General features: G+C 36.7%; 2 pseudogenes; one reads left to right on the forward strand and one right to left on the reverse strand.

Moving 5' to 3' along the window:
• Positions 1-311: 311 nt before the first annotated feature.
• LOC124993534 (stomatin-like protein 1) lies at positions 312-1,031 on the forward strand (annotated as a pseudogene).
• Positions 1,032-20,129: 19,098 nt separating this feature from the next.
• LOC124993634 (adenylosuccinate synthetase isozyme 2-like) lies at positions 20,130-21,190 on the reverse strand (annotated as a pseudogene).
• Between the last annotated feature and the right edge of the window lie 2,880 nt (positions 21,191-24,070).

A 24,070-nucleotide genomic window follows, 5' to 3' on the forward strand; every position in this document is an offset into this window, starting at 1 on the left:
TTGAAGAAAAATTCATGTGAGTTAAATGTAATATATTAAATAAACCTTGGAGTGAAAGAAATTTATAGTTATAGAGATCAATGTATGTTTACAATGAAGTAAAGAATATGTACCTAATATGAAAAATTATGAAATTTCTTTTCAATTTACCCATTAATATAAAATCTAAATCTATTAGTAGTTTACTTATTTAGTTTGATAGACTGTCAATAAAAATATGGAATTTATAACATGCCAATCATGTATTTCTAAACAGTTTTACTGGAAGCGGTGGCCGGCAGGGGTTAACGGGACGTCTCCTGTTAGGAATCATGCTCTGCAGGTCGGGGTACCGGGCACTGCCACTGGGGGATTTTGACCGCTTCCGGCAGTGGAGCTTGCGCTTTCTGGGCTCGCAGAAGGATTGCTTGTCCCCGGAGCAGGGCGTCCGGGGACAGGGGACGATGTACCCCAAAGGTGGTCCTCCTGCCTCTGGCATGGCCTCATCAGTTTCCTGGGGTTCTTGCCGCTGCTGATCACCTTCCCCATTTCCATCTGGTTTGCCCTCTAGATCGTGCCTATGAGCAGATGATCGTGTTCCAGCCGGATCTGCACGCCCCAGGGACCTGGCATGGTTCTGCTCCTGCCCTTCGTTGACTTCTTTCAGAGGGTGGATCTGAGGACACGAGCCTTCAGGGTTCCTCCTTGCAAGCAGGCCTCTCAGGATGGGGCTGTGCTGTCCGTGGGGGCCGATGTCCAGTTCTGTATCGGGGACCCAGTGCTGTTGGTGATGACTGTGAAGGATCTGAAGATGGCCAAGGCTACAGAGCCTGACAACCTAGAAGGCCATGACCAAGGCCCTGCTCAGGAGGTCACTGCGGGAGATCCAGATGGAGAAGCTCAAGATTAGGGATCAGCTCCTGGTAGGCGGCTCCTCACAAGGTAGAGATCAGAGGCTGGCCCCTGGTCACTTTAAGCAAACACCAGATTGCTCTCACCTGTTTACCTTATGTGCCAAGAATGTAACTGCCTCTGCTGAGCCAATGAAATGAGTTTGAGGCACAGAAGATAGCCCAGAGATAGCCATCCTGGGCACACCTTGTCCTAAGAAGGGAAAGTATCCCAGTGGGAATACCTGGGGCCCTACCTCTGACTTCTGAGGTTCTGCCTTGCTTTGCTCTGATGTCAACATGAGGCCTCAGTGGCCTCTGCAGTCCCTGCTGGTTCAGGGCCTGACTCTCAAAGTGGGTGGTGGTTGATAGAAGCCGGTCCCTTCTGGTCCAGCCCTCTGCTGGGAGTTCTGTGCTCATGAAGCAGCACATGCATTTTTGTGGGTTGGTTTTTCTTGCTTGGACCACACAAAGAAACATGAAGACATTTGGATCTTTTTCCTGGCTTTTCTCCATGTGTATGAAAAATGATCTACATGGAATTCACCTTAAATCCCTTGCACTAAAAGATAGGGTAGACATAAGTGCAGGGGCAGTGGTATGTCCCTCACAGCCACACTCCTCGTGCTACCCCCCTTTTGCTTGTCCTCATGGGGGAAGGTGAGAGAACTTTTCCTCTTTCCCCTCCACTTTGATCTAACCCCAGGGGAACTGGAGTTAGAGGACAGGGAGGGAGTGGGATAAATGCCAGTCCTGGAGATCCCCAATCCCCTCATCAAGGAAGTCAGTAAGCAGTCGAGGGTGAAATTCCTCAGACTATTACTCCTGATTGTACAATAGCCCTCACATATGCCATCAGTCATGGTTCACAGAGTCCTGTGTTTGCCCCAGAGTATCTCAGCTTCACATTTTTGCATCAAGAGGGTCAATATTACTGGAGGGTGGAAACCCTGGCTCAGAAATGTCTCAAATTGCCTCCAAGAACCACAGCTGGCAAATGGATGAAATTGGAGAATATCATGCTAAGTGAGATAAGCCAATCTCAAAAAACCAAAGGGCAAATGATATCGCTAATAAGTGGATGATGACACATAATGGGGGGTGGGAGGGGTTAGTGTTAGAGTTAGAGTTAGGGTTAGGGAGGGGGGCAAGAATGGAGGAAGAAAGGACTGTATAGAGGGAAAAGAGTGGTGGGAGGGGTGGGGGAAGGGAAAAAATAACAGAATGAATCAAACAACATTACCCTATGTAAATTTATGATTACACAAATGGTATGCCTTTACACCATGTACAAACAGAGAGACTACCTGTATCCCATTTGTTTACAATAAAAAAAAAAAAAAAAAGAACCACCGCTGGCTGGGTATGGTGCATACACCTATAATCCCAGCAGCCAGGGAGGCTAAGGAAGGAGGATGGCAAGTTTGAGGCCAGCCTGGGCAACTTAGTAAGACTGCCTCAAAAAATAAAGAGGGATATTGCTCGGTAGTGGAGCACCAATCTACATCTCAGTAGACTAGATGTAGCTTAATTCCCAGGACCTCCCTCCTCACCTACACACAGAGTCATGGTCCAGGGCAGTACTGGCCCTGAGCCAGACCCCTTGGTCCCCAACCCTCAATAAAGTACTTGATCTAATACAACTCAGACAAAATAAAATAAAATAACAACATAAAATAGAGTTTTATTAGGAAAAAACATTGTATTTTGACTTGATATAATAAAAATAAACAAAGAAATTAATTAATTAAATAATTACAAACACACCTTCACAAGATAATAACTAAGGATATTCATGCCAAGTATTCAAAATATTGAAGAACCAGTAAAATGAACACTCCCCTATGAAGATAGCCAATCAAAATGGACATTCGTCGGTTGGAATTGATGCTAGCTTACAATCCCCACAGCCATTACCATAGCCAAATGGACTTTAATACATCTCCCATTCTGTGAGCAAAGGCAAGGAGATTCAGAAACTGAACAGCCTTCTCTAATGTTTCACAAACTGCTATTTTGTGGAAGAGATCTATTGACGGTGACTTTTGCTGATTTAAGTTCTGACAAATGCAGCAAGTCATTTTCTTCTTTTGGAAATTTCACATGCCCAGTTGAACATGAGGTTCTGAAGTAAAGAAATTGGAACTGTCAAAATTCCATATGCTTTTTCACAACTGTTCTGCAATTGTTTGACCTGGTGCCTGGCATTTTGAGTAACAATATCAAGGGGAAGAAATGCAGTAACAATTTTTATAATCTAATGGCTTCTGTATAAAAAATGTATTTGTAATTTCAATTTAACATAAAGGATATATTTCTAACATTAGAGTTATACAATAATGAGGTGGAATATTTTATGAGGCAATAAGCTCTCTGTAATCTGGTGACATACCAGGAGGTTCACCTTAGTGTAGTAGTCTGATGTGTTAAAAAGATATTGCATTATTTCAGGGATATTATAAACTCCTAAATGAGTTTAAAAATCTAAAATATATCAATGCCATTTAAAAATTTTGTTTTCTATGCTCATCATTTTGCATATTAATAAATAACAGAAGAATCCATATCAAACATTTAAAATCATAATGGATACAAATGAATATGAATCACTATAACTTATTAATACATATTCTAGTCAATGTACACTATCTTTTTCCAATGTTAGTGACTAGAAATTAACTAAAATAGTTTAAATTAAATAATGCATATATAAACAACAGATCAAATATCTTTTGAAATGAGACATGCATGAATATCAGACCACTAGAAAGTCAATCTTGAATTAATGCCAAATAGTTATGAAAAACTAATATGATTTTAAATGCTTTTGTTCTATTTTGCCTTTTAATAGGATGTCAACTGTAATGTTTAAAATAGTAATTTCTTGCTTAATATAAATGATAATCTTTATGTCAATTTCTACCAGATGTTTAAGAAAACTTTTAGACATAAATCAAATGTTAGCCTTCTCTGAGGATTCTCAACACATGAAACAGTTAGCTAAAATACGTCTGCTTATGACCAAATACCTCTGAATGCTATTAATTGCTTTACTTGGAATATTGAGAAATCATTATAATAATGTCATATGAATAATGGGGTATATTAAAAACCTCTGAACTTCAGAGAGAGAGAGAGAGAGAGAGAGAGAGAGAGAGAGAAAGAAATGCACATTTAAACAAGGAACCTAAACAATCCTAACCTCCCTGTTTTAAATCTATAAACTCTGGCATTGAGTATTCCCAAGTTTGTGATATCAAATGAACATTAAAAATATTTAACATCCCTGAACTACAACATATGTATAGTTCCTATAAAAAGATAGCATTTTTGCAAAACACACACACTAAGTATTTCAAATCCTGAAAGTTCAATTATAGTTTCCTAAACAAATATATTAGTCACTCAGAGCCATAGGAACAAAGGAATCTATTTGAAAGACTAGAAAAATTCTGAGTTAATATTGTGAAATATCTATGGCACTAAACTGGAAATTATTTTAGACTTTTAGGGTAGGTTTGATATTGCTTAAATCATGGACAAGTTCTCTGATTTACTTGATTTAAATGAGACAAGATTACTACATAATGCTGTAACTCAATCAACATACAGTCATCCAGGGGGAAAGAAAATCACTCAGAAACATTTTCCTGTGTATAATTTGTATAAACCATAAGGTTATGATTAAGAAATGTTAGGAATATGTCTGACTATGACAGCAGCAGTAGTATCAACCTCTTTGTCTTCTTGCTACAGATAAGAATATCCTGAAGGATAAGATCACCTGCTTTTAGTTCATGAGTCAAGAAAGTTAGTGTTTCTGTTCTCAGGATACTGAATTTTAAAAAATGTCTTACAATGTACAAGTGTAACAACATGCCACTTTACTCCAAACGTCTATCCCCAAAATATCTACATTAGGAGGATTTCATACCAGTTCTAGCTTATTCCTTTGCCATAAGAACTTTCATCACACAGAGCTATTTTCAATTCACTCCAATTTTTAGTGGAATGAGCACATCACAGGAATATTTCTATTCTCAGTAGTTTATGCAGTTCAAGAAAAATTGCCCAACTTCTGCAAAATTCTCCATCTCACATCACCCACTGCGTGAGATAAATGTAAATTTTCCATCTGACTTTTTAAATAAGAACTTTTTAATTGATTTTTTATTTTAACTTTTAGTTATATTCTCACAAACTTCTTTCAGTTTAGATACTTGATTTACTTACATAGATAACAGAGAAATTAGTAAAGCATTTATTACTAAAGTAGTCAGAAATCAGAAGCATCAAGTACTCAAACTTTGAAAGAAAGAAGGAAGGATAAAAAAGAAAGAACAAAGAAAGATAAGAAGAAAAGGGGAAAAAAAGAAAGAGAAAAAGGACACATAAGGCTTGTGTCATCATTTCATCATTTTTTCCCTTGTGCTAGGTCAGCTAAAAAAGTTCTCATTTTAATTTGTTTTTTAGACTCTCAAAAGAGTGTCAATTTATTTTTAACAATGAAAACATGAACCGTGATTTGAAAGAATATGAATGTAAACAAGCCAGAGTCCAGTGAGATTTACTGTTTTGTTAAAATCACTCCTTTGAACCAGGTAACTACACTCCTCCCATTACAGTTGCCACACTCTCTTAGGACTTCCTAAATGGTCTAAATCAAATTATTGAACTTTTCAATACAAAACCATATATACTTTCCTGTGTTTTCCTGCTAAAATCATAATTTTTCCACTAAAAGTTATGGACTATTCCAATGAGATACAGACAGTGTTAAAAATTAATAATTAAGTAAATTAAATCCAGATAAATTAAAATTCATTAGTCTTTTATATTTAATTGGTAAGATTGTAAGAAAAGGTTTTCCATTATTAAAAAATGCAGGCTGACATTGTGAAACTTCTAAAAATAATCAAAATGCAATAAAAACACATTCAAAATGAACATGAAGATTGCAAACTAATTCAAATTCACATCAATCATATCTGTGAACTGAAAATTCTAGAACCCTGAAAATTGCAAAATGCATCTGACCAAATGAGTGAGAATTTTGCGTTTTTCCTTCATTTATTACAAGGTAATCACCTGATGTACTCCCATTTTCTGTAGAAACAATTGCATTTGGCAAGTCAATTAAATATTAATAAGTTTTCATTGAATGTTAACTGTAAACACATTAGAGGACATTTCAGTCTAAAAGATGCAATATCAAAATAATCTATTTAGGGTGGCATGTAATTAGTGGTAGTTAGTAAAAAACAATGTTCTAAAGTGAACCGAAGGAATTAAAAAAAAAAAAATTACAAAATTTACCTAAAGGCTGTAAATTGATCATTGTTTGAGAAGTTTCCCCACACCACACAGAATGATGTCTTCCCATTAAGGCAATACTAAGTGTCTTGAGAAATTCAGTTGCTGTTTTTATATTTTTCAAGAAGGAAAAAAAAAAGTTAAAACAGTTACAATACTTACCAATGTTTCTCTATCTTTCAGAAGGTGACGAATGTGGGTGCATTCACCAAAAATAAGTGAGCAATGATAATGATATACATTTATCACCTTCCTTTTATCGGTTTAAAGTTCACTTGCAAACTGTTTCAAAAAACTTTGGATTTCAAAATCAACTATTACATTTATTAATAAATGCACATGTTTTTGTGTGTGATTCTGCAGATTGAATCCCTGGCCTTGCAGATGCTAGGAAAGTGCTTTGCCACTGAACAGCATCCACAGCCCTAGACCATGATTATTATAGTGTTTTTCATGATTTTTAAAAAGCTTTGTCTTTACGAACAAAGGGCTCCATCCTACCACCAGAGCTGTTATTCTGCATTAATTAAACATTTATTTTTTAAAAAATTCTTAACCTAATTTTTCATCTAGAGTGTTACCTTCACATTTTTCTCTGTGAAGTGCTGCTAACTATAATAGGAGGGCATATCTACACAATTGCTCATATCAATTTAAAAACATTGAGATCCACCTGATCTTGTCCAATTGCTGGTAGAAAATGGGTCAAAGCAATAATGTTTTTATAGACATACATACAGTGTATTTTTATACTGACTGACACTTAGTTTACATGCAGTACTAATTTCTTTTCTTTATAGTTTCTAGGAATATGTATATAACTCTTGTGCTTCATATTAACACAAAAAGAAAAATGCTATTTTGCTGATCTCTTTAACCTGGTTTATCTCTGAAGCTCAGTCCTGATAATATTACAAGACTGAACTTATTTCCTCACTATAAATTTTAGTCATTTCAAATACAGTCCTAGAATTTTCATCTTATTAAATGAAAATGCTACATTATCAGTGTGCAGAGATTCCTAATTAGCAAGAATATATTTACAAGATGCACTTTTGTATTCTAAGATTATTTTTATTAATACTTGAAAGTATATATCATTGTATACAAAAGAAATGACTTCAAGATCCTGTAGGCAAATTTCCCAATTGATCATGAATAAAAGTCATTACAACTAAAAGTGACTTACATACACATCAATGAGAGGCTTTGCTAATTTTCATTTATGCATCTGGAATTAGATTGGTTATGTTTTCCATTTATGTAATTCAGATAGTTTGATGGATTCTTACCCTTTATAAATCAATAAATGTTGCGTTCCCTGCCAGCAGAGAAACACAACACCTGGTTGAAGTTTCAATGCTTTATTGCGCGCTGTCCTTCTGCTTCTATTGTTTCTTTTTCTTATCCTATTTTCCTCCCCAGCAGGGAAGTTACAGACCTTATATAGGTAAAACCACCAATCAAAGGAGAGCACACGAGGGAAAAGTGTGGACAGATACAGAGAGCCAAGCAGGGCATACCGAGATCATGCGTTGTGCATGAGACCAGAGAACCAGTCATAAAGACTTCCTTAAAATGATGTCAGATGTTTGTGCAAAAGTTAACTGCTCTGGCTCACTGCCAGGCGCCATCTTAGCCACACCTAGGGCCAGGGGTCCCGGGTACCCCGACAGTTCCCCCTTTTTTATTATAAAATTAAAGCTCGGGACCGTGCCTGTCTTAGGTTGAGTGGTCAGCATATGTCCTTACCCGTCATCAGAGTCTGCAGAGCATGCTGCAGCTCCTGTCTTAGGTTGGTACATAGCCACCTCCTTCATTACCCGTCTTTGACTACCGGTCCAGCATCGAGAGCCACACTTGTGGGGAGCTGCCGGCCTCTAGGGCGGTCATGGCCTGATGAAAGATAATCCGATCCCTGTGTTGGCTGGCTCGTAGACGCACAAACAGACGAGTGAGGAAAAGGATACCAATGAGGAGAAGCAGTCCCAAAGTGCCCAGACCTGCCCACTGTTTTACAAAATTGAAAGCAGAAGAAAACCATTTAGCCATCTCAGATACAGAAGCAATATGTACCCCAGTAGAATTAACTTTGACAATTTCGGCTCTAAGTTGTGAGGTAAGATTATCAAATTGAGATGACCAAGTAGAAGTAAGGTAAAGTGACAAATTACTAGATAACTTAGCTGCAGTGCTGAAATTATCATATACAATAGGGGTAACACAAACAGCTCTTAAAGAGTAAACACATCCCAGTCCCAAATGTTCTTGTAATATGTCCACTTGTTCTTGTAATAGGTCCACTCTTTGATTCACCAGGAGTAAGCCTGCCCTTAAATGTTGATTTAAAGTCTCTTGAGTTTGTAAGGCAGTAGCTGTGTTTTCAGCTAAATGGTTGACTGCAGTCGCTGTCTGTATAGTAGTTGTCAATGTAGCAGCTGCAGTTGCGGCGGCCGCCGCCGACGCAACAACGGCTGCAACCATAGCTGCCGTGATGCCAAATTGTCTTTTATTTCTTGATAGTAGCACTGGTAATTCTGCATCTGTAACAGAGACTGGGATAGGTAGGAAGGTAGGGATGCGTATTAAGACTGCGCGGGAGAAATTGGTAACATTCCAACATTGAGAAAGGTAGCAACTAGATTGAGAGCAATCAAGGGTTGTGTTATTGGAAATATTGGTTAGTAGAAACATAAAAGGAGGGAACACACAGGCTGGAGTGGATGAGAATGTAATGTCTCTAGTACAGTTAGTAGTAGTCTCAGCTCCAGCATTTTTTCCGCTCCACGCCGAAGAGTTCCATTCGCATTGTCTAAAAGATCCTCCTTTAAGAGCAAAAAAAGGTTGTAAGTTAGTATATCCTGAAGTCGAGGTGAATAGCAACCAGCTATCAAAAGGATTAACGCACTCCATGCCCAAGTTGGCGTCATGATCAGCAAAATTATCAGTGGTACGCTGGGAAGTAAAATTTGGTGTGAAGAAAAATCCATGTTGAACCGGGGTCGCTCGCTTGGCATTTTGACAACCTGTCCAAATGGGAGGTGTGGAAAATTTTGGATTACATGGAGGAAAATTTCTGGGATTTTTAAACCCATTAGTGGGAAGAGGTAATTTGTAAGGTACAAATCCTGTGATCAAAGTAGCTTCCCCTTTCCAGTATGTCCTTGATATGGTTATTAAATTATTATTGACATACTGAAGACCAAGCGTAGCATAACCCTGGAGCGGAGCATAAGGGGATTCCATACTCTTATAAAAGAGACCCTGTACCTGCTTTTGGAGAACAATACAAGGGCTAGAGTTATTATTACTAATAGCATTATCCTCAGGTATATCAAAGCATAAGGCTCCAGGGAGGGAGATAGCGGAAGAATTATATGGTTGAGTCTCTGGATCATAAAGTGTAGTGGGTAATCCTGTAGCCGCATTGGTGGTGAACAACGGAGGGAGTAGAGAGGAAGTATTAGTTAACGGTAAAGGATATGGCCAAGCTTTAACTATTGCCCACAGGTTTTGGGTCTGGCTGTCCGCTTGTGTCTTTGCAGTTATGGGAAGGCTCACTATAGTGAGGAGGAGTAGTATCACTTCCATGTTGTATAGGTCTGGTCAGTCTTTCAGGAACCCAGATCGGAGTTTGTTGATCCTGTGGAAAAATACAAACAGACTCTCAGACCCAACGTAATACTGGATCTGGTCCTTTCCAGCAACCTGTCAATATGTCTTTCCACTTGGCCCATGTTTGAGGGACAGGGGAAGGGTTGCTATGGCGATCAGCCGCAGAGTGTCCATAATTGTCTATAGTCAAAAAATTTAAAATAAAAAGAATCAGATTAATTTTGTCCTTGGGAGATTTAAAGGAGGCTCCTATTCCCCCTTTTTGTTTATTAAGACAATTTTTTAAGGTGAGATGCGTCCTCTCGACTATACCTTGTCCTTGTGGATTATAGGGAATACCAGTAATCAATTGAATATTAAATGTTTGTAGAAATAGCCGGAAGCTTTTGGAGGTATAAGCAGGACCATTATCTGTTTTTATAACTTTAGGTATGCCCCAGCAAGCAAACGCTTGTAGGCAGTGTTGAATGACATCTTTTACCTTTTCTCCAGAGTGAGCGGAAGCCATGATGACCCCTGAAGCAGTGTCTACTGACACATGTACATACTTTACAGTACCAAATTCAGGAATATGAGTTACATCCATTTGCCAAACATGATTAGGTAACAATCCCCTGGGATTGACTCCAAAAGATTGTACTGGGATCAAAGGAGCACAGTGTTGACAATTTTTACTATTTGCCGAGCCACACATTTAGAGATAGGAAATTTTCTACTCAAGGTAGTGGAATTTACATGGAATTTCTCATGAAAGAGTTTTGCTTGTTCCTCTATGGAAAAAACAAAAACGGATTTGGTAGCCATATCCACCAAATCATTTGCTCTAGCCAAAGGTCCCGGTAAATTAGAATGAGCCCTAATATGTCCTATATAGAATGGATGTTTATGCTGCAGAATAAGGTTTTGCAGTGTAGTGAAATAGGAAGCCACGGTGGATAAAGAAGAAATACATGGCACAGTTTCAAGAACACTTAAAGCATTAACAACATATGAACTATCAGATAGGAGACTAAACGGCTGATTATCTGCTATTTTAAAAGCCAACACCACAGCTGCGAGCTCAGTAACTTGTGCCGAGTTGGATTGAACTATTATAGTTTGAAGTTGATCATGAACAAGTGCAGCGCCTACTCCATTATTAGATCCATCAGTAAATATAGTTATACAATTTTTAATAGGTTGGGCACTAGTCACTTTTGGAAAAATTATGGGAGTAACTTTACAAAACTGAATCCAAGGATGTTGGGGATAATGGTTATCAAACTGAGCTGAGGTGGAACAATATAATACTGACCAATCATCATCATTATTGCTTAGCCATTTAATTTGCTGAGTGGAATAACGGGTTATAATGATAGAAGGATGGATTCCAAAGACAGTAATGCAAGATTCCATTCCCTTAAATATTACTTGAGCAACAGCTTTGGGATATGATTGTAATATTTTAGCTGGTAGGAATAGGCATTAAGACTGCTCATGAGAACCTAGAAGCATTCCAACATTGAGAGAGAAGTTTGGAGAATAGCAGCTTGATAAATACCCTGCTTTAAAACTTGTATACTTGGAAAATATGAATACATTTAATATACAAGGAGTGACCATTTCACAATTACCTTGACACTTTAATCTTACTAAATTTAGTTTTTAAAGGAAAATTTAGACTCTGTAACATAGTACAATACTCTTAACAGTTGTTTAACCATAATTGTATAAACCCCAATTTTTAAGACTAATTGTTTTAAAGAATAAAACTAATAGACACAAAGTTAAGAGTAAATTAGTGTTTCTAAGAAATCCTTGTTATTTCACCATGTCATTTTACCATATAGATTAAACTTTGGCTTATATCAGAACATTAGTATTTCACCTTAGGGAAAACCTTAAATAGCTTTAGCTGTTTTACATACATACAACCAACTTAGTTACACACAGACTTGTTGAAACTTGTCCTTCACTTACACACAGACTTTTTTAGCACTTACTTAGACCCTCATGTATTTCATTATATAACACTTTCTTATCCAGAAAGATTTTCTTCTTCACTAAATATAGTTGTATTTTTAGAACCTTTTTTTTTTATGTGTTGACCCCCTTTTGTTCACATTCTGAAACAACTCTTATGAAATTTTTTGAATTTAGATAAATTACACCATTTTAACAAGATAAAATACTTTGTTGTTTATAGTACTCTAACTGAAACACAGTTGAAACCTTTAGAACCTTTGTATATAGAATTGTACTTGTTAAGACATAACTCTTAGTAACCTTGTTTTTACTCAAGATATTAGACAAGTGTCCTGAACAGTATTTGCTGTCTCTTTCCTGTTGAAGAAAGGTCCTAGAAACAATTGATATTAGACATTGTTTAACATCAACATTCCATTAGTTTGACCACCTAGAGACTTGCAAGTTATTTTTAAAGACATTTCACTTTTATTAATTTACTCAATTTAAATTGAACCTTTTTAAATCACGTGAATAAAAGTATTTGGATCCATTTTTAAATTTTAATTTTAGGAGCGCTCAGTTTTGATACAGACAAAACATGACATTAGACAGCACAACATACACATAACACAAATCAAAGGCCTTGTAACTTTATAGGTGAATTTCCATTGCAATGTAACAGATGTTCAAAAACTCTAGTTAAATAAAAAATAGAACTGATCAAAAAGAAAAAAAAATCATTAACCTAGGTATGCAAGATCAAAATTATGAGCTCAAAAATACAGCATTAAAGAAAAACAAAACAAAACAAGAATCCTGGAAAATGAGTTAGTTCTGTGTAGCAGCCCAGAAGTTTAAAACAGACACCTTTTTTTTTTTTTTTTTTTTTTTTTATCTTCAGGTTACCTCCTTTCCCGCTGAGACTGACTACTGCAGTCTACATTCCAATTCAGGCTTCAGCAAGGCCAGGCAGGGGGGAGGGAGGATCACCCAGGACTTTTAAACCCTTTTTCTTCCTGGTTGAGAAATCAGGTTAGGTTTGAATGCAGAAAATCACAAAACATTATTTCTTACTACTTTTGAGGAATGGAGCTGCTGAGATCTCTGCCTAGGGGGAGGACTGCTTCAAGGACACGGGTGTTCCCTCCCTAGGTGGCCATGGAGCTGCGTGGAAGGGATCAGGAGGGGGGCCTTTTTCTGTCTCTTGTGATAGTTTCTCTTGATTCAACAATCCCGCATTTAAAAACCAAGGGGCTTTATCTTCTACAGCTTTTAAAAACTTCCTAGTTGAGGAAACCTTTAAAGGTGCTCCATTAGCCTTTAATAAAGCCTTTAATAGTCCTTCCATGCGAACTCTAGACACCTCAGAACCCATGATTAATTTGCCCCCTTTCGAGTGCCACTTTCACTTTAATACTTTTAATGTGGACCGCTTTTCACTTAGTCCAGGGTGTAGCCGCCTTTCGCGTGCTACTTTCACTTTAATACCTTTAAGATGGACCGCTTTCCGCTTAGTCCAGCGTGTAGTCGCCTTTCGCGTGCTACTTTCACTTTAATACTTTTAATGTGCCACTTTCACTTTAATACTTTTAAGGTGGACTGCTTTCCGCTAGTCCACCCCGAGCCTCGTTTCACTTAGCTCTGTCTCCAGACTGCCTTTCGCTAGTCCACTCCAAGCCGCGTTTCGCTTGGCTCTGTCTCCGGACTGCCTTTCACTAGTCCACTCCTTTTTTTTTTTTTTTTTTTTATTGATCCCTCTTTTTTATTTATGGACCGCCTTTCGCGTGTCCTTCTGTTTATTACCTTCTTATCTCTTTTCTAATTATGGACCGCCTTTCGCGTGCCCCTCTGGTTAGTACTTTCTAATATTTATTTCTTTTTCCTTTTGGTGGACCACCTTTCACGTGTCCCATTAAGTTGCTCAACCGCGAACGTCGAGGCTGCCTCCCTTTGATCCCTTTATATCTTTTTAATTATGATTTACTTACTTGTTCCCGGGTTTCGGCACCACTTGTTGCATTCCCTGCCCGCAGAGAAACATGACACCTGGTTGAAGTTTCAATGCTTTATTGCGCGCTGTCCTTCTGCTTCTATTGTTTCTTTTTCTTATCCTATTTTCCTCCCCAGCAGGGAAGTTACAGACCTTATATAGGTAAAACCACCAATCAAAGGAGAGCACACGAGGGAAAAGCGTGGACAGATACAGAGAGCCAAGCAGGGCATACCGAGATCATGCGTTGTGCATGAGACCAGAGAACCAGTCATAAAGACTTCCTTAAAATGATGTCAGATGTTTGTGCAAAAGTTAACTGCTCTGGCTCACTGCCAGGCGCCATCTTAGCCACACCTAGGGCCAGGGGTCCCGGGTACCCCGACAAATAAACTCAACTAATACTACATAGTATTATCTTTCAAAATTTCCTTACTAATATACTTTCTTGATTGACATTTATGCATTTTCTTTCTCATATCTAATAAAGATCTATCTTCCTATCTCTAAGTAGATAAATATCTAGATAAATCTATCTCTATAGAGAGATCTATAGATATAGATACATAGAATGAGATAGGGAGATAGATAGATAGATAGATAGATAGATAGATAGATAAAGTATACAAGTAATAAAAAGCATAAACCAGTATCAGTGACCTACTAGAAAAATTTACCTTAGCAATTAAGTTAATGCTAATTTTTGACATCTCTTAAGATTATCCAGCAACAAAAACTTTTCTGTCATCTAGATTCCTAGATAGTATTATCCATGTTGTGGGAATCTAAAGTTGCTTCTTTGGATAAACACTTTTTAAAATATCTTCGGTACTAGACAGATGATTTTACGATCTTTGGTGACAGATTATGGTAGTCCTGGGCTTGATCTCAAGCTGTTCTCCATTCCTTTGCTCCATTCATTTTGAGACTAGTTCACAAATTCTCAGTGCATTTCTCCTGATCTATAGTCAGCTGGCTTCAGAAGACATTGCACAATGGAGACATTGGTGGGATTTTGAAGGCAATGGGAAGAGAGAAACCAATGTATTTTCACCTTCATTTTGCTGAGTGGTTTTTCAACTGTGGTTTCTGTCTGCTTTCAGATTGCATCTGACAGATTTATTGTGCTTCCAGTTTTAGGAGAACCTCTGTCCTCCAGTAGCACCTCCCCTTATCCCTCCAAGCTAAGGCTGTTAGTGGCTTTTTCTATTACTAAAGTCTGGGCTATCCTATCATTTCCTTTATAGTTTCTTCAAATCAAAATCACTTGTTTCACCAATTTTTGAGATGAAAGCCCATCTTGTAAATATCTAAGTAATTTCTATTTTCTTGATATAACAGTCTGATATAACATTCACATATGATTATAATCATTTGAAAAAGTATGATAGTTTTAATCACACTTTGTATACCAGAATATTGAGATTTGGAGATAATAATCTAATTTTTTTAACTGCTTTTTATTACAGAACATGTATTTTGTATGATAAACTTTGTATTCCTTAGATAAATAATTTTTTTCTTACTGGAGCTAAGCCTTCAATGATAACAGTATCCGGCTTAAAAAATAGTTCAAATTCCTTAACTTTGTGAGAGGACCTTCTGCATGACACAATATAACTTATGTTTTAGAACATAACAGCATGCAGTTAGCAGATAAACTCTCTGGGTCAGGGTGAAAGAACACAAGCATATCTATAAGGTTTCAGGTTGACCATAAGTAGAGTTTTATACATACCAAGCTACATTCTTTCCATTTGTATTTTATCATCATAAAAACTAACTTCCTGGTGATAGAACTGTGACTACCATGGAATCACCCATATTTATAATTGTAATTTAAGGAATCCAGAGAAAACATAACCCAAGTTAACAAACCATTTGGACCAAAATAATGGCATTTAGAAAAGTCGAAATTAGAAAGAAACCAAATAATCAAGGAAGCTTTACATGTTTTAAGTATTGTTGCTGTCAAGGTTTCTAAATGAAGATTCTGTCTTGGGATGAGGACCTTTCCCTCCACTGGACTCACAGGAGACACCCCTTGCCTCACAGACTAGAAAGCTCCATAAGATTTAAAATTAATGAATTACATGGCTTATAATTAAGCCTCAATTATTTTAGATACTCAGTCTAACTCATGTGTACATTAGTTTTTGCTCATTGACTGACGATTCAAAGGTAGGTTTTTGTGATCTTTCTACCATTTGCCCCTTTGTTATTCTAAGGCAGGTTCTCAAATAGATTCCTTAAATACTGAAGTGAGTTGCCAAAGGGTTTAGTATAAAAATGAGTTCATATATAGTACATGACAACCCATAAAAGTGAAAGTGGTGCAAATAGAAAAAAAGTGTATGTGGAATACACTGCACATGACAATCATGAATTCCAGCTCAGGGCTTAGATTCCAGAAACACAGAGTTGCTGTTGTACACTTTGGCCCTAGGCTACCCACTTTGCTCATCCCTCACCACTCTTACCCTTCTGCTCTCAACCCATCACGCTAACATTCTTCCATCCTTCCTGCTTCCAGGCCTTCCCCATAGGGCCCTCTCTGCTTAAAACAACCTTCTTCTTGGTCCTTTAATGTGCCTTTTATACCGCAATTGTAGCTCAACTCCAAATCCACCCTTCTCTGTGCTTCTGCGACTGGGGCTTGGCGAGGTTCATTAACATTCTGCTAGTGTACTTCTTAGTTCCTCTTCAGACGCTGTTAGGCTCAGGAAAGGTGGGTGAGTGAGGAAGAGACTTGATACCTTCTGTTTATTGCTACTCCTGTCTCCATTGCTCCCCTGAACTCTCACAGCAGCAGCTGGAAACAGTTTCCAGCTTCTTACCCTTTGGCTTTCAGCACCAGTCTCTCAATGCTCCTCCCTAAAATATGAGTCTGTATCTCTGAGTTCCTACAGTACCAGAACCATCCAGGCATGTCCTCACCTGAGATCTCAGTCCTGGGTCCACTAGACCCTCTTTCAAAGCTTCTGAAAATCCCAACTTAGTAACTGTTTCCTCAGCCTGGTGATGCCTGCTTCCTGCAGTCCCTGTACCTCCATTGACATATTGTCCTTTTATTGCCCCTCAGTGTTCCAAAATATGTTCAACCAATTTCCTAAATTAAATTCTGTCAAAATATCAGCATAGTGCTCCTTTTTATGTTTTTCCAGTTGGACCCTGAATAATATATCTTGTTACTACCTAGTGATTCTTCATGTCTCAACTTAATAAGTTAATAGGAATGGTAGTGCTAGTAACAATTTATTTTAGCAATATTTGTACCTAATTCACAAAGCAGGGTGTCAGGGTGCTTTTCTGATTGGAGGTAAAATTAGCCCACAGAGCTTACAAGATATCTTCCTACAATATATCTTAGCTGGATGTGGTATTATTAGTGACAGAGGGTGAGGAGAGCTAACCCTAGTATCAATGTTCATATTAGTGCTAACAGAGTTGACCAACCCAAATAACCAGCAGCATGATTCCCATTGTCCCAGTCTAGCTCTTGTGGTGTATCTCCCTGTAAGCTCTGTTCAGTATTGGGTTTTCTGATTTACCTAGTAAGTAACAGATAAATTATAGGACCAGAGTAATCCAACTACCATCCCATCCAATCTAAACACAATGTATGTGCATTTGACAGTGGCAAGGATAGAACCTTAGCAGACATTGGAGAAAAGAAGAGGGGTTAAAAGAACAGAGGTTAAAGCCAGAGGTCACCTGTGGTCAAGAGCAGAGGCTCTGACTATCCTGGGTAAACCATGTTGCCCATTTGGGAATGATGAATTGTATTTGGTTTTGGAGAACTGGTCCTGGTTTCTTCTACAATGCCTTTTAAAAAGCAAGAAATGGGGGCTGGGGAGATAGGTCAGTTGGTAGAGTGTTTGCCTCGCAAGCACAAGTTCCTGGGTTTGAACCCCAGCACCACAAAAAAAAAAAAAAAAAAAAAAAGCAAGAAATGTAAGTGGTCAGCAAGGGTGTCTTTCTCTTCACATAACGGTGAACTGTTTGACTTTTGTTGGATGAAAAGGAATGTAGGCTAAGGATGCTTCAAGTGAAGTTGTGTGCTCCTCTGGTATTTATAATGTGACAGGAAAATAGGTGAACTTCAATCACAGAAAAATGTAGTGGCATTGAAATAGAGATATGCACAGGTAGAATCTGTGGGTTCACAAAGGAAGACAGTTCTCCTGGGAGATAAAAATGTCTTTAAAGAGGAGACAATTGAATACAGAGCAATATTTATGATAGCTACCTGCAATGAGTACATATAATAAAATCATCAAAAAGACCCAAAAGATGCCAGAGAAGAATGTTAAAGGAGAGTTAATAAAGATACACTGCTTCATAGGTGAAAAAAGGACTGGCAAGTGTCAGGTTGGAAGAGACTTCCAGCTGCAGTTTTCCCAATTTCTTCTTAGGACACATGTTCAGTATGTTTTTAAAGGTTTTGGTTTCGGAACAGTAGAAGAGATTGTCTGTAGCAGGGTGTTTTATGCCCCACTCATCATTGTAAGCAAGTCAGGCTATTTATCCAATGACACCTGGTGTAAGTCATCAATAAACAAGCTGACACTGTCACCTTTAGACTTACTAATTTTAAACAGTACATTATAAATCATTAATCATTACAGTCATTCTTACTTGACCAAAAGTAAGTACCAGACTTTTCAGTATCCCTGGAAATAGAGTTATACCATTTTAGCTGAAAAATGAATCTTCCCACTGCTGAAAAAAATTTGATTTTCAAATATTTCTCAAAATATGCATAATGAGACAATATAGTTATTCAAATTCTCATTTTCCTAGACCACATTAAATATGGATTTCTATGGAAATTTATTTGGTACACTACCTTTTAAATCACTCGTACTAAAACTGATTCAGGCTTTTCCTAGTGAGAGGAAACAAAAGTAGAGGACAACGTTGTTCTTCTGAACAATTAACACTTCAAAAATAATTTGGCTATGAATGACAAGATAGTTGGGTATTGGGAAAGTGTTCAACCACTCAGGAAAGTAGTTGAGATTTGATAGATAATATTTCCCATCCTGTTTGCCCAAGTAATTTCAATGTTGAGACTTGCTATTGATAAATTTTCAAAGTTCATCTCAAGATATTTTTGTGACCTAAGAAAATTGGAAATAAGACAAATATCCATCAAGCACGCAAAGAATATGATGGTATAACTTCATTACTATGAAAGAATTAATGTTGTACGTAGTAAGTTATTTAACGACAAAATAAAATGGATATTCAAAAAAGTAATAATAGTGTATAGATTGTGACGAAATATTTCTAATTTATAACTTAGTTTGTAAGTATTTAAAAAGTATGAAGACAATTTTTTTTACTAGTATTATTTGGTTCTTTTAAATCAGCTACTGATGGTATAATAAAATAAAGTGGCACCTAATTTGAACATGTAATAGTTCATTGAAGACAATCTACAATATAATATGTTAAACCTAATTTTCAAAATAACCCTTTTTTTTTATAAAGGAGATATGAAGGCATGATCAAAATTATGGCCAATAATTTGGGTTCATTTATACACTTGTAGATGATTTTGTAAATATATTTATAGGCACAATGTTGAAAAATCAATTCACTAGACTTTGAAATAATGGTATGTGAAAAAAAAAAAAAGGAAAGATACATTTCAGTTAATGTCTCGGACTCTAGACAAATATTCACCAAATATCACAACGTATCTTTTCATGACTACTTTTTCTTAACATTAAGCTTGTTTTGGGGAAATATGTTTTCCCTTTAACATTTAATTAGATGTTCAATGTATTAAATAATTTATAGAGAGAAATAAATTGTATTCTGTACAAATTAAAGGAGCCATGAATAAGCTCTCTCCCCCAACCAAAAGCTCAACTTTGCAATGATTTCAGCAGAAAATAAACAGTTCACAACTTAGACTGAATTTATAGCATTGTGAAAGTTTATAGAATGGTCTCTCTGCATTCTTTTATCTAAGAGCAAAGATTCCAATGACAGAACTAAATGATCAGAATGTAAATATATTTGTGCCAAGTTGAATTAATTGTTCTTACCATGGTAAAACACAATGACAATAATGAAGAAAAACTTCATTGAAAGTAACTATTTTAGATTTCAGACAATATGGATTTACTATTACTAAAAATTGAAAGAAATTGTGGCACCATGAAGAGCAGAAGCCACAAATGAATTGGCCATTATTCCAGCTGAGGAGAGTTGACACTGGAATATGCCAAAGTCTGTCTCCACAATAGCCTTCTATCCTAAAAGACTGGAAACAACTGTAGGGCTGCAAACTCACACCAATGTGTGTTCTTGAAGTTGCAGATCATAAAGAAATACTTAAGAAATTCGGTCCCCTCTCTCTCAAGGAGTGTTTTGGGAAATCCTTAATACAGCTGAGTCATGGATTCTCTGGATTTACCTACACCAATCCATTTAACTGGAATTTGAAGCTCATCTTCATTAATTCAAACATAATTTTGGGCATTAACAGGTAGTTCTTTAAATGTTCTTGCATTTGATACGTCTGTAGCCCATGGAGGGAAAGTTTTGTATTAAACTTCAACTTTATTTAAGACTTCTTGATTTGCTGGGAAATGAGATATGATTTCACCATCTAACTTGTAAGCAACTCCAACTCTGATTTCCATAAACGTGTCCAAAATACCCAACTTGGTAATAGCCAGTGCACTAAATCCATTGATCATTAGGAGCATATTTGAGTAAAAGAAGTTCCAACCAGACCCATCCTCTTTTCCTTCCTATAGTCACACCAAATCTCATTGTTTTGCTCTGTTGGAAAGGCACCTATACCGACTCCAATGGTGTAAGCTTTCACAACTCTGAACTCTTCACCAACATTTGGAGGTGGTATACCCAAACCGGTACAAACACCTCCAACAGTACAGTTTGAAGAAGTTACAAAAGGGTAAGTCTCCAAATCAATATCTAACACTTCTGCATTTGCACCTTCTATGAAGGTTTTCTTTGGTGGTCCACGGAGGCCCTCATAGAGGAAATAAATTCCATCTCTCACCATTGGTTTACTCCTTTCCATATAACCCTTGAGGTTCTGCAATTCACCTTCAATGTCTATTTCCAAAGTAGGATATATGGATTTGTAGCTAGAACTTTGAACCTCTCAGAGAAGCCATCAAAGTCAGAAACAAGATCCCCTGGGAGGAACTTTGGAAGAATAAACTGGGCCAAGGCCCTTTTGTGTGGGACCGGAATTTTTCCCTGCTTGTTCTTGTCTCTGTTGTTCCTGGATACCTTCAGCTGCTTGATGAAAATCAAATACAACATGAGCTCTGTCAGGTATGAGAAGCCTCTTTTCTCAGCCTTCCAGACCTTCTACTTTGTCAACATTTTTCTCTGCTTCTTCAAACAATCCAGGTAAATGAATTCCCATACCATTTCCAAGGAATGCAGTAACATTTGGATCAAATTATTCCCCTGGGTAAAAGTTATGTTTTTCTAAATTGTGGATTTTTTTTTTAGGAATAAGCTCAGAATTTTTATGGCATTCTTTTGATTTACTTTGTCCAAGAAGAGATGCTTAAATACATTAGTTTATTTGTGTTCTGTTTTCCCTTTTTCCTAATAATGAATATAAGTCAATAACATGTTTAAGATTATTCTGGTACGTGGAGGTGAGTTCAAAATATTTTGAAAACTACATCTACTTATGCATGCTTAGAAATTAACTATATGTCTATTGAATTCCTCTTTCAATAACTAATTCAAATATTACCTGTTTTAAGAAGGTTTCTGTGGTCTTCTCAGCTGGATATTATCTTACCTCTTATGTGCATGCTCTCTCAGAAACTACAACTTTAGACTTTATATCTTGAATCTATTATATCTTAGTATATTTACCACATTTTGATTAATATTATGGTCTTTATTTGAATGCTGCATTCAGGAAATAATTTATATTTTCTTATTTTATTTTTCAGTATCAATTTAATTGTTATTCTCAGTTCTTGAATATGGTATGTAATAATATTGTCATTTGCTTCTCTGGAATATCTGGGTTTTTTATTGTTTGTTTACTATTTATTCTGTTGTTTACTCTTTGATTCTGAGTGCGTGTAATATTTATACTTGAAATTCAGGACCACCAAATCTGGGACAAGGGTGGAATTTACTGTTTGTTAATTTCATATGCTCCAAAACTATTTCCTCTAAAGTACCCTTTAGAGATGCATTTAATTCATAATGAATATATCCTATTGGGATTCAAGGATAGAAATCTCTCTTGAATACAAATGAAATGGTTTATTTCAAACACATTCTCTATGATTTTACAGAGAATTCACCATCTCTGCTAATATTTTCAGACTAAAAACCAGAATCACTTAAATTAATTCTCATACAGCAGCTGCTTAAACCTTTTATTTGTAGTTATTTTGAAATATAATGAACACAATTATATCTTTGCTAAGTCTTCAGGACCAAAATATATGCATTCTTTAGGTATAAGTTAGACATAAATAATTAGATTGTTTCTGTTTTACTGTATTTTAGGGGGCTGAAACCCTGTTAAACTTTTTGGGTAGAGCAGCCCCTTATAATATGACATTATTTGAATTAAGTACAATTTAAAAATGAATCCCTTAGCTTAGTGGCTGCATTTCAAAAAACATGCATGATTATTAAATACTCCCTTGATAGTACAGATATAGAATATTCACATCATCACAAAAAAACTCTATGGGGAAACAGTAGCTTACATCTTATCTTTTATAACAACTTTCACAGAGACAATTTAGCTCATCCAAACATCTGATTTAAAAATAAACAAACGGTTTTTACTGAAAAAATATCATGTTTCCCTTGTCATTTGTAGTTTCAGACTTTCTTTGACTCTTGTTCCCTGTTTTTCTGTCAGAATGTAAGCATTTTCCTAATGCCTAACAGCCCCAATGTTTTTCTTTATCACTACTTTTCAGTAATTTGATTCTGATGTATCTGGTTTGGTTTTCTGTGTATTTATTCTGCTTGGCATTCAATGAGAGCCTAGGACCTGTGAGATTATCATTTTTATCATATTTAGAAGGTTTTTTGCCATTACGTTTTCAAATTTTTTTTGTTGGTTCCTCTGGAACTCCAGAAATATGTTGAATAGTTAGTTACTATTCAACTAGTCCTGAGGCTCTTCTGTTTTTCAATGTTTTCTCTTTATATTACATTTTGGTTATTCTCTATTTATAGAATTTCAAATTTCTTCATCTGTTCTGCAAATATTTATCAAAGTATTATCTATCCAGTGATTTTTTCAAAAAACTGCATATATATTATAATTTTCCTCTTTAAAAATTCCATTTGATTCATGTGTGTATCTTTCATTTCTCTCTTGGTCATGGTCATATTTTTCAAATGACTAAGATTACTAGGAGGTTTTGATAGGATGCTAGAGAGGATACATTTTCATGTTGCTTTTTTAAAAAAAGGTATTATGATTTTGTCTGATAGGCATTTTCATTTCTTAATTGGATCATCTGGTTTTTATGTTTTGCTAGAATTGGCCTAGGGATCATTTATCCCCATTAATTAAGGTCCACTTCTTCTGATTTCTAAATTTGATGCTGCCAGGAATCAATTTTCATTGTTTACTTTTGCTGATAGGTCCAGTGTGGATCTTGGAATTAAGCAGTTCACAGCCCTTCAGTAGCTTTTTAACCATACAGGTGGAGTTCAGCCCATGTCATAGAGATCAGCATTGATTCAAGGGACACCCTGAAGCAAATTTCTGGAGTTTCCTTTCTGTATAGCTCTCTTCTCATGAAAACTGCCTCATAGGGCTAGGGATATAGCTCAATTGCTAGAGTGCTTACCTAACATGCCCAAGGCCCAGGGTTTAATCCTCAGTAACACACACACACACACACAAACTGCCTCACAAAGTCCTGCCTTCACAGACACTCAACTCTGGTTTCCAGCTCCTCAACTCAGGTCGCTCTTTCTATCTGCAAAACTTCCCCCAGCTCCTCTTTATTTTCCATGATCTGAAATATGCTTTCCAGGCAGAAAGCTGGGGCTACCCTAGAACTTAATTTATTTTTTCTCACATGTCTTGACTTTGCACTGCTTGTAGTTTAATGTCTGAAGAACAGTTGAGTTGCTTCATCTGTGTTTGCTTGGTTTTCTAGTTGTTTGAGTCAGGTGGGCTAATTTAGTCCTTCATATTTTGTCATGACTAAAAATGGAAGTCCTTCCTCAACTAACTGAAAATTCATGTAATAGAATGCACAAGCTGATAGACTAGTAACCAAGTATTAGTATATTAGTAACCAACTGAGGCTTGATTCAAGAGAATGTTGAA

The sequence above is a fragment of the Sciurus carolinensis genome, chromosome 1 (assembly GCF_902686445.1).
Source record: "Sciurus carolinensis chromosome 1, mSciCar1.2, whole genome shotgun sequence".
In the NCBI taxonomy this organism is placed as follows: domain Eukaryota; kingdom Metazoa; phylum Chordata; class Mammalia; order Rodentia; family Sciuridae; genus Sciurus; species Sciurus carolinensis.